Raw genomic sequence first — 12,587 nt, forward strand, 5'->3', positions numbered from 1 at the left:
GAAATTGCATTCTATTTGTGTTAACATCATATGAATTGATTCTCTTGGCCTGGAAGAAATGGATGATAAAATATTTTTAGCATGCTTCAAAGAATGTGAAATGTGCCATTAATCTCAATGTGCCCAATTTTTCATCTTTCCACCTTTTCCTCTGAGGAGCTGTTTAGACTATAACAGCTCTTTTACTAAGCTGTGCTCAGCTTAATGCAGCCATGTAGAGGTCTTTCTTGTGTGCTAAGCCCATTTCTTGCATGACCATGAAAAAGCCTCTTTTTTTTCATTTTTGCTTCATTTATAGCCTGTTGGTCTAGTTTGGGGTTTTGTTTTTTTTTGCTTTGGGTATGAGAGATCTTGGGATCAATTCTCAGATGAGTCCTGTCCTTCTCTGCCTTTCGAAGAATGTTCGGCGAGGGAATCTATGATAGAAATGTTTAAATGTGCTGCTTTAGTTCCAAACAAAAAAAGTGCACAAAAACTCGTATCAATGAACAAACTTAACTTAAATTAGCCACCATTCTTATCGCATAAAGTTCTTCAGAATGCCACACGATTTTAGCGTATGGTAGCTGTCCTCATAAGAACCTTTATATTATGCGTATTTTTTCTTTTCAATATATGATTTTATGGTTTTCTTTATAAATAATAAAGTGCTTGTGCTTAATATTATAATGATAGCAAAAGTAGCTTTTACTTATCTTTTTCTTTTTTCTTAATAAACTGGGTCTGGCTCAGTCCCCACCGACGCGTTTCATTATTTCATCAGGGTCGGGGAAGGAGAACGCTGTAGAGAGCAAACATTATATTAGTTTAAAAATTTAAAGTTTAAGAACCCAGCAATATTGAAATTTTAAAATCGCCACAATGCTTACCAGAGCAGTCTATTGTCTTAGCTGAATGCTAAATCCATAGTTTATGAGCCGGAAGTGAAAACTCACCGGCAAAATGGAAGCTAATGAACAAAACTCATGGGTCATGTGACTCAAAACTGACCAATGCAAACCACCCCCCGCAGCCCTTTAATTCGTATATCGCAGACATTTAATGGTAAAGTCATATGCTCGCTGTAAGCCAATCACTAGTTAAGTTTAAGCCATGGGGATACATGGTGTTGAGCTTAAACATCCATCGCAATTCTTTGATGTTCAAATTGTGTTCATAGTTTCCTCCCTCCCACCCAACATGAACCGTATCAATAATGCGCCATTTTAAATCGGTGATTTTGTGTTTCATTAAAGACCAATGAGCGACCTATGCATATTCGACTTAATGAACATAAGTCACGTGTCAACACCGGAGTTGAGACTGCTCCTTTGGTTCGTCATTGGTCTTTAATGAAACACAAAATCACCGATTTAAAATGGCGCATTATTGATACGGTTCATGTTGGGTGGGAGGGAGGAAACTATGAACACAATTTGAACATCAAAGAATTGCGATGGATGTTTAAGCTCAACACCATGTATCCCCATGGCTTAAACTTAACTAGTGATTGGCTTACAGCGAGCATATGACTTTACCATTAAATGTCTGCGATATACGAATTAAAGGGCTGCGGGGGGTGGTTTGCATTGGTCAGTTTTGAGTCACATGACCCATGAGTTTTGTTCATTAGCTTCCATTTTGCCGGTGAGTTTTCACTTCCGGCTCATAAACTATGGATTTAGCATTCAGCTAAGACAATAGACTGCTCTGGTAAGCATTGTGGCGATTTTAAAATTTCAATATTGCTGGGTTCTTAAACTTTAAATTTTTAAATTAATATAATGTTTGCTCTCTACAGCGTTCTCCTTCCCCGACCCTGATGAAATAATGAAACGCGTCGGTGGGGACTGAGCCAGACCCAGTTTATTAAGAAAAAAGAAAAAGATAAGTAAAAGCTACTTTTGCTATCATTATAATATTAAGCACAAGCACTTTATTATTTATAAAGAAAACCATAAAATCATATATTGAAAAGAAAAAATACGCATAATATAAAGGTTCTTATGAGGACAGCTACCATACGCTAAAATCGTGTGGCATTCTGAAGAACTTTATGCGATAAGAATGGTGGCTAATTTAAGTTAAGTTTGTTCATTGATACGAGTTTTTGTGCACTTTTTTTGTTTTGAATTTCAATATTATGGCACAACTACAAAACGCTTTAGTTCCAAAGCACACCATCTGGAGGCTTAAAGCTTGCCCCATCTGTCTTCGGTTTGCTAGTATTAAAGAGGAGCTCTGTAAACTTAAGCGGGAATTAGATGTGATTAAAGCAGCTTCTAGCAATGCAAAGAATCATACCAATATACCACCACTGCCTCAAAGAATAAAACAACACAGGAATAAATGGGTCCTAGTAGCCTCAAGTAGACTGTGACATTAAAAAATCCATCCTCTCAATTGTTGCCCCTACAAAATTCCTTTGCTCCATTGGAGTATCGTGATGCTCAAGAAAGAAGAATTGAGGTGAAACTAGAACCAGTGAAGGTAACTCAAGAAGAGCAGTACTTCCAAAGCACAAATGAAAAAGCTCAAACCAGAAAATCATTGCTGTTAGGGGATTCCATCATTAGAGACATTAACCTTGGAACACAGGTCAAGGAGCCCAAAACAGTGAAATGCATTCCAGGATTCTTGGCTACCAGGATTACCAAGGCCAATACTGACTTTACAGTAATTAGGGAAGAATCTAAGGCAGGAAAAAGAATCCTTGCTGAAAAATTCAGACAATATGTTTCTAGGCATTTAAACTAGAAGGTAGGGGTGGTATATCGATGTAGGTAACTTCTGGTGGCCACCCCCAGCAAAAGACAAGATGTGACTGTAGTAAAGATAGCAATGTGGTGAAATCAGTTAGCTTAGCGGGGTTTAAAAAAAGGTTTGGATAATTTCATATAAGACAAGTCTATAGGCCATTATTGAGATGGTCTGGGGAAATCCACTGCATATTCCTAGGATAAGCAGCATAAAATCTGTTTTACGACTTGGGATCTAGCTAGGCACTTGGGACCTGGGTCGGACACGGTTGGAAACAGGATACTGGGCTTGATGGAACCTTCGGTCTGTCCCAAGATGGTAACTCTTATGAGTCAAGTATAGAATAATCAAAGCCATTGTGACATCACTGATGAGGCTGGCTCTTAGGCATTGGTGGAATGAGGCATTATGACATCACAATCTCAGCTCTTGAATGTTGCTTGCCAGGTACTTGGAAACAGCATTCTGGGCTTGATGGACCTTTAATCTGTCCCAGTACAGCAATTCTTATGTAATGTAATTAGCAATTTACCTCTTAACAAGGCAACAGGAAGTGAAGCTAAACAAAAATCTATACAGAAAAATGAGCTTGCCACTGAAAGGTACCTGGAAAGCAATGACCATGAACGATCGCAGTCTAAGCAACAAGAATCATGATTTGCAAGCCTTGACGTTAGAGGCAGACTTGGATATTGTTGCTATCACAGAGACATGGTCCAGTGATTTCCATGGATGGAACGCAAACATACCGGACTGTAATATTTTAGGACGAACAGAGATGGCCAAAAAGGTGAGGAGTAGCTCTCTATTTAAAGAACAATATCCAAGTGATTAAAATGCAGGGGGCCTGGGGAAATGAAGAAGTGATATGGATCACTTTCAAAAGAGAAGATGGAACGTCTAGCTGCATAGGTATCGCCAATGCGGCGTTTTAGCGTGCGCTATTCCGCGCGTTAAGGTCCCAATGCACGTTTGTAAAAGGAGCCCTTAATGTAGACGTTAACCCGAAACCCTCCAATATAATGATTGAATAAGTTAATGGCTCCGATATAGAAAGCAAAGTTGAAATTGTTGACCAGATTTTACTGCAAGAAGAAGGCACATAAGGACATTTAAACAGCATATGTTCCAGGGTTCCAATTGTATACTTATATGACCAACAGAATTTTCCTTTGGATGTATCTATTTTCGATAATTTAACTGGGGTCCATGGCGCCTTGTGCATTAAAAAGAAGGAAGATTGCATTAAACCTGCTGAGTGTAGTGAAGTAGTAATTGTTTTCCAAACTACTTTCCATCGAGACTCATCCAGATGCTTAGTCAGGATCAAACTCCCAAGTTCCTTGTGTCCCTGTAGGTGCCTTACATATATTCAACTTCAAACGCTTATACCACCGGGCAGCTGCACCCTTGCAATTTAATAATGCAGAACAAAGCGAAATACAATCCGGTTGCCCCCCCCTCCCCCCTTGTATCTTAATTTGAGGATGAACTGATTTAATACAGGGCAAAAGCTGGATCCATCTGTAGTATTGGTGTTTAGGTAGCCCATACTTTCCCACAATATCAGAAAACCGTATCCAATCTTGTTGCTCTATTACTGCATTTTTCGCTCCATAAGATGTAGTGAGTTTCTGTATTTCTACGTTCCATTTTCTGAGTTACATTGAATCATCTGTTTCTTAATTATATGAGAAATTGTGATCGTGAGTTAAAAAGGCTCCTGAAGCAGGCCTTGTCGGCCGAAACACGTGCGAATCGAGCCACCGCACAAGACTATGTTGAATAAAATTGCACACCGTTGTTTTCGAACTTCCACTGTTGCCCGCGGGTTCTGATTGTGGGTGTGGAGGTTTCTCTCCTGGTTTTTGCTTTGTAAATGGAATCAGCCATAACAGCAACTTAAGCATTGCTTCCTCTTACCTAAACCAAGCAGGCAATGTTTGTGACTCTGTTAACATCCACTTTGAATGTTGACAATTTATAAAGGCCAAAAGATACTCGTAAAAGCTAGGAAAGTTGACACCTCCCTAATCCTTATCACACTTTAGTTCAGGGGTCTCAAAGTCCCTCCTTGAGGGCTGCAATCCAGTCGGGTTTTCAATTCCCTCTTTGATGTATAGGGCAACACTTTTTTGACCTACTCTGTCTCTGCGGAATAGCTTGTATCCCGGTAGCACAGTGTCCCAGACGTTTTTCTTGTTCCATCATGTTTCCGTGATGCCGATGATGTCAAGGTTATCTTTTTGTGCCATAGCTTCCATTTCCCCCATCTTATTCCTTAGGCTCCTTGTGTTCATGTGCATACGCTTGAGTTTGTGGCCTGTTACTTTCTTGCATTTCCTTCCCTCGTGTCCCTTTCGATCCGTCAGGATTTCTGTCTTAGCTATGATCCAGTGAGCCTGCCCCGTAATCTTCCATGGTATCCTCTGGGTACCCAAACCATCGATTCTTGGTCGACTGTTGGCTTTCCCCTTCTTCCTAGTTTAAAAACTTCTCAATTTTTCGCTTGATGTTGCTTGTAAGTAGCCTCATTCCGTCTCTGCTGAGGTGAAGTCCATCCTTCCTGTATAGCTTGCTCTTCCCCCAGAATGTCGTCCAGTTGCACACAAAGTGGAATCCTTCTTCCTCATACCAGCGTCTCATCCATGCGTTGACTGCTTGCAACTCTATCTGCCTCTCCTCGTCGACCCTGGGTATCGCCAGGATCTCTGAGAATGCTACCCTCAGCGTTCTGGTCTTCAGCTTCCCTCCTAGCATCCAGAACTGGTCCTTCAGTGCTTCCCTGCTGTAGTTCCTGTTGCTCACGTTGTTTGTCCCCATGTGGATAACTACCACCGTATCTTCCTCTTCCATGCTGTCGATGATCCTGTCGATGCGGCTCACTATATCTTCTACCTTGGCTCCCGATAGGCAGGTCACCAGCCAATCCTGTCCTCCTCCCGCTATGCGGCTGTCTGATGATGGAGTCCCCCACAACGATTGCTGTCCTCTCTATCGTCTCTTGTCTCTCTAGCCACAGGTCCGTGTCCCTGGTGTATGTCCATCTCTTCAGCCGTAGGTCCGTGTCCTCTGCACACGTCCATCTTCCCTCATCCTGGCGTTGGCTTGCAACGGACTCATCTTCCTGTGGGTTCCCTCCGCTGTTTCCAGGTCTCGCTGCGGTGTCACCTATTTCTTCCTTGTGGTTGTTCCAGGTGGTCCTCACTCACTGTAGGTATATCTTGGCAGTTCCACTGTTGTTGGTGATTTTCCACAGCCTCCTCGATAAACTTCTCCAACTCCCGGACTTCTTTCTCAATGGTTTCCTCTGTCTTGAAGTTTTCTGCCTCTCTGTCCTCCTCCACCACTGCTCGAAGTGCTTCTAGTTTCAGTATTCTGCCTTCCAGGAGTCTGACTTGTTTCTTCAGGCCTTCCAGTTCTTCGCATCGAGTGCATACATAGGACCGCCTCCCAGAGGGGAGGTAGTAATACATATGGCAAACGGTGCAGAAAACTGGGTAGCTCAATATCCTGCTTCTGTCTGCTGCTTCCATTGCTGTCCGCTTGCCAGTCTGCTGTCTGAAGTGGCTTCTCCCTGTTTCCCTTTATGCCTTCTTATACTTTGTCTGAAGTGGCTTCTCCTTGTGTATGAGTCTGTGTAGCGTCCTTGGTATTACTGTGAAGTTCCTCTCCTGATTTTTAAATCTGATACCCTTGCTTGCTTGTTGCTTGTGTGTCCTCTGTGTCTGCTGTGGTTGACCTCTGCTCTTCTTTGCAGTGACTCGTCCCTTCATAAGGCCCTTCGCAAAGGCGAGCGCCTTTAACGCTCGCTTTCGACGAGCACTGTTGGCCCCTCCCCTTTTAAGGAGGGAACTCCGGATCTGCTGCAGGTGATGTTCGGGGGCTGGGCGGAGCTACCGCTCACCGCAGCCCCTCACCCTCTGCCTTTCTCTGACAACTTATTGTTTATACATATCCTTGTGACCGGAGCAGGGATTGTCTCATATATGTTTAATGTACAGCACTGTGTATGTCTAGCAGTGCTATAGAACGGATAAGGAGTGGCAGTGGAAAGAATTCGAGTGAGAAATGCGTCTGGTGAAAGCACAAGCGGAAGAATAAATGGCTATAAATGTAAAAAAGGGAGACTTTTTTCACGTATATTAGTGAAAGGAGGAAGATGACCAGTTGAATTGTGAGACTGAAAGAAGCTATGAACTGCTAAGTTCTAAAGCATTTTTCCATCTCTGTCCCAGTGGGCTCACAATCTCATGTACCTGGGGCAATGGGGAAGGGATTAAGTGACTTGCCCAGGGTCACAAGGAGCAGCACGGGTTTAAACCAGTGGTCTCAAACTCACGGCCCAGGGGCAACATGCAGCCCGCCAGGTACTATTTTGCGGCCCGCAGCCTGTACTAGTGTTGCCCGCTCTTTGCAGCATCCTCCTGCTTCCCCCCTGGCCTCCCACTCTTACCTAAAGATAATTACCGCAGCCTACAGAGAGGATTGCCGGTACTGTAGCGATCCCTCTGCCACGATCCTGCCCCTGAGGGCAGAGGGAAAGTGCTGCAGAGGCCAATGGCAGCCTGCAAGGAATGTTAAAGCACCAGCAATCCTCTCTTCAAGTTGTGATAATTAGCTGAATCTAAGACCGGGAGGCAAGGGGGGAAGCTGCAAAGAAGGGGGGAACATGCAGGTCTTCGGGGGGGGGGAGGGGGGAATGAGATTTATAAACTATAAAGAGTTTTACCTCATGCAAAATTGTCATTTCTTTAATAAGACATTAACTATTTTTTCTGCAGCCCTCCAAATACTTACAAATCCAAAATGTGGACCTGCAAAGGGTTTGAGTTGGATACCACTGGGATAAACCCACAACCTCAGGGTGTTGAGGCTGTAGCTTTAACCACTGCACCACTCTAGAAATCAAAATGTGGTGAAAGTGAGCCAAGTATAGAACAGTATCTATTATGTTAGGAGTATTTATGAGACTAAGGGGCTCATAATCGAAAGAGAAAAACGTCCAAAAACCAGCCTAAGTCGGCACTTGGACGAACATTTCCCAAATACGTCCAAGTGCCGATAATAAAAACGGGTTTTGGATGTATTTCTAAATGACTTAGGCCTTTATAGTGCCGCTGAACGACCAAAGCTAAACGGGGTGTTTCAGGGGGAGTGTCGAGGGCAGTAGTTGGGCGAGACGTGGGCCGGCTTAGACTTAGTCGTACAGCATGTACAACCGAAAGTTATACTTCCCACGATCGATGGAACTTGGACGTTCCGACCATAAAAATTCTGGGAGTCACGCTGGACAAAAAACCTATCCCTAGAAAACCATACCGACATCATCGTTAGGAAAAGCTTCTCGGTGCTCTGGAAACTTCGCACCATAAAAAAATACTTCAATGACACTGCATTCCGCCTACTCGTACAATCCTCCATCCTCAGCATTCTCGACTACTGCAACATCATTTTCCTTAACGCCACAAAGAAAAATACCAGGAGACTAAAAATAATCCAAAATACCGCAGTGCGCCTCATTTTTGGCCTAAAGAAATGGGAACATGTCACCCCTTTCTACCACCAACTACACTGGCTGCCATTTGAATCTAGAGTTCTTTTTAAATTTGCATGCTTCTGTTACAAATCGGTTAACGGTTCTTCTCCTAGTTACATAAATACCCACTTTAACCTTTATTGCAACAACAGGACATCACGCAGAATTCAACTGTTCGCCTTCCCTTCGCCAAAACACTGTCTTCTCAAAAGATTCCTCGATAGAACTTTCGCCTTCCAAGCAGCCAAGTTGAACCCATGGCTAGCCCAGATGATACTCGAGGCCCCCACTTACCTTGCCTTCAGAAAACTACTAAAAACTTACCTATTCAGCAAACATGACCCTTAATTAATCCTTTCACCCCACATAACACCGGCCCCACCCCTCCCCCTTTTGCCCTCACCAGATCCTCCCTTGTCCCACTCTCTACTTCCCTTGTCTAGTTCGATCAAAGCTGCAATTTCTGTTAAATTGCTGTACATTTTCCCTTCATTGCAGACTACTGTAAACTGCTGTAACTTCCTCGCTGACTGCTGTAAATTGTTGTAATCTATCGTAAATCTGCTTGTAATTTGTTGTAAATCTGCTTGTAACTTGTTGTAAATAAGATTGTCAATGCAGATCATTTGTTAATTGATGTAAACCGCCTAGAACTCGCTGGGTATGGCGGTATACAAGAATAAAGTTATTATTATTATTATTATTATTAGATCATGTAAAACATGGTCTAAGTCACAAAAACCCACCTAAAGTCACCAGATAAGCACTGCAAACACATAAAACAGACCCCCACACACTACCTCAGTAATCCCCGACCCCCCACCCCCATAAAAATATTAATCACACCTTTAAAATTCAGCCTCCAGACCATCATCACCTGGCCGCCTGGCATAGGAAAGCCTAGTCATCCAGCACAGAGGCAGCTTAAGTCATCTTGGGGGTGGGTTAGGGACCCATAGAGAGGAGGACCCATGCCCATAAGCCCTGTAATCACTGCATTGACACTTAAACATGTGCACTCCCCTATACACCCCCAAAACCCTTTTGTACTGGCATATAAGTGGCTCCTGCAGCCTTAAGGGCAATTAGGGTGGTAGATAAGTGGGTCTAGAGGATTGTGGAGGTGGTTTGGGGAGCTGACCATGACCTATAAGGGAGCTGTAGTGAGGAGAAGACATGACAATCTTTTTGTGAAGTTCACAGCAGTGCCCTGTAAGGTACCCCACTATTTAGGTGCCATGTCTGGCTGTTCAGTCCATCACTTTGCAGCCCCCTCCCACGTCCAACAGGGCTTGTTCTAGGCGTTTTTGACTTGGATGAAAAGTTGGACAGAAAAGTGATATAAAGATGGACGATTTAGCGGCTTGGACGATCAGATCCGCAGGACGTATAGTTAGGTGATTTTCGGAAAAAAAAATAAAAAAATTTGGACGTATTTTTCGAAAATGTGTCCTAGACTGTTTTTTACTTTGGACGACTTGTGACTCAGACAAAAATGGACTTAGACGTCCCTTTCGATTATGCCCCTCTAAGCTTTGAGTGGTTGGGTTATGTTTGGGCAATGTAAAACAGGTGATAAGTGTTGTTGCTTGTAATTTTAGATTAATATGAAGTACAGCAACCATATGACGGTTCCCCCGATGAAGGTCTTTTGACTGAAATGCTTATGTAAAAATCGAGCTTTGGGTAGTTATGACTCAATAAACCAATTTTGGATCAGCAATTTGCTGTTTAAAGATAAGTGTTGCTGATATATTCATAAAAAAATATTTCTATAAAAAAGACTTTTTAATTGATGATATATAATTATAATGATGAATTGATTAAATGATATTAGATTTAGCAATTGGTAAGAAATGTTATGAATTGATCATCACAGAGATAGAACTATTTTAATGAAACAATTTTTTTTTTTTTTTTTCAAGATAGCGGACCGTTAAGTCATTTATTGTTCTGTCTCCTTCAGACAGTTTTTTATTTTTCCCTTTTCTTTCATTTTTATAATTTTTTATTGTTGATTTCCAATTTTTACTTTATCTCAGATCTTAATTTATTTATCTGAGTTTATTTTCCTTTGTTTTATATTTATTTTTCATATTGCTTATTTTTTTTGTGATTTGACCGTTGGTTCTGGTTCGACGGTTGAGGGGCCTTATACTTGAGGATTGTTGGACTGTGTGGTGGCGGCTGGGAGAGACCGGACTTGGACCTCGTTCTGGTTTGAATTGAGGAGGACTAGATCTAGATCCTTTGGTCCTGTATGCCGATGGCTGTAAGCAGTAGCTTACCCCTGTTTTGGAAGCTGAAGGGGAGATGGCAGATTTGGGACGGACGGTCGGAGGCAACGACAGAGTCAAATTCCTTGGGCGAAGGCAGTACGGATGTAGCGCTGCAGTCGTTGGTCTGCGATCGGAGGAGCAGGAGGGAACTTCCTGCGAGGCCAAATGTCAGGGTATACCTGATGAATCGCGCTGAATGTTTGCCAGATATCCAGCTTCGGCGACCTATAGTCGGAGCGATCCTCTTCGCCACTTCTGCCTGTCTCCTGCACATCTGCTCCGAAGGCAGCGGCATGTTCGGGGCTTGCCCGGCTTATAGTCTGAAGGCTTCTCCCTCGAAATCCCAGCATCCATCGACATGGTTATTCTCAGAGGTTACTCGATGTTATTGGGAGACCATACTCAGTGGGGAAGGTAGCAGCAGCATATCGGAAGTTCAATGGTCAGTTCCAGCTCCAGCAGCACCAACACATACCAGAATCGGCACCGAATGGCTTTTTCACAGAGGAAATGACTGCATTGGGGAGACCATCGTAGAGGAGGAGAAATGGACAGCCTGGAACTATCATCCAAATCTCTAACCTGTAGAAGTCCTTTTCCTGGAAGCTGAAATTGTGGATTGAAGTCAATGTTTTTTACTTTTTTTTTTCCAGTTTTATGAATTATTTGTAATCTTATTCATTGCTTTACCATTTTGTTCTATTTCTATCTTTTAAATTTCTCCAGAATTCTTTTTTCAACAGTTCCTCCTCTATATCTCTTCTCTTCTATCTTTCAAAGCACACAGTTCAGTTAGAAGGTTTATTTTCTCATCTTTTCTCTTTTCTTACTTTGCACTCCCTTATAGCTCTCTTGGTACTTTAGTTAGATTGTGAGCCTTCGGGACAGTTAGGGAACTTCTAAGTACCTTTCTTACTTATAATTTTAATGTATATTTTCTGAAAACAGCTTAGAACCTAACGGATATAGCGGTATATAAGAAATAAATTACAAATTACATAATGAAATATAAGATAAAATAATTTAAATTAAATAAAGATACTAGTTATCGCATTAAGGGAAGGGAAGGAGGTTTGGTATAAATGATTATTTGAATTTGAACAGAATACAGACTTGAGATAGCGTATGTTATGGGAGGTCCTATGCACTAACAAAAACAAAAAAGGGAACAAAAAACCAAAATGAAAATGCCTTTAAACCTCGAAGGTGCTCAGAACCAATATATGGTAAGAAAGTGACCAAACCAGGGCAGCAACCCCTGTAAGGACTTTCAAAGAGTCTATCATTGCACCATCCTCAAACGGTAGAAATGTATTTAAATTTTGGTGAATGTCTTTTTCTGCTATTTTTCTTCTTTTTCCTATTAAATGTCCATTTAAAGTGTCCAAAGCTTAAATGAAAACTATGATCCTCAAGATAGGCAAAACTTAACTGTGAGTGTTTAGGAAGCCAACTTGCTACAGCAGGTACAGGTGGGTTCTAACGTGTTTCGCCAACAGGCTTCTTCAGAGAACTCCCATGCTGGATGGAACATCAAGTTCAACAACTTCCTAACGAAAGAAGACAGAGACAAACCATTGGGCTGGGCGGTGCGTCGGAGATCCTCCTGGGTTGGACTGGCTTTGAGCATTTGCCCATGCTCAAAGCCTTCTGGTCTCGCTCTCTCCGAGATTGAGAGCGAGACCAGAAGGCTTTGAGCATGTGCAAATGCTCAAAGCCAGTCCAGACCAGCCCAGACCAGAAGAAGGAGGATCTCCGACGCACCGCCCAGCCGCGCCAGGAGAGGGAGGATCTTCGGGCACCGGCACTGGTGCCAAGTCGGGTAAAGGATGTCATTGACTGCTCGGGGGGGGGAGAAGTAGGATCGCGGTGGAGGGGGGGGGGCAACGTGAGCAGGGGGGATGCCGGATCACAGGGGGGGGTTGGAACAGCGTCAGATTCCTCGGGGGGGGGGGGAGAATGGAGCAGCGCCGGTAGCCTCGGGGGGGGGAGGAGGTGGAACCAATCAAAGCAGTTTCCCCTACTTCCTA

Source organism: Geotrypetes seraphini, chromosome 1 (assembly GCF_902459505.1).
Source record: "Geotrypetes seraphini chromosome 1, aGeoSer1.1, whole genome shotgun sequence".
NCBI lineage: Eukaryota > Metazoa > Chordata > Amphibia > Gymnophiona > Dermophiidae > Geotrypetes > Geotrypetes seraphini.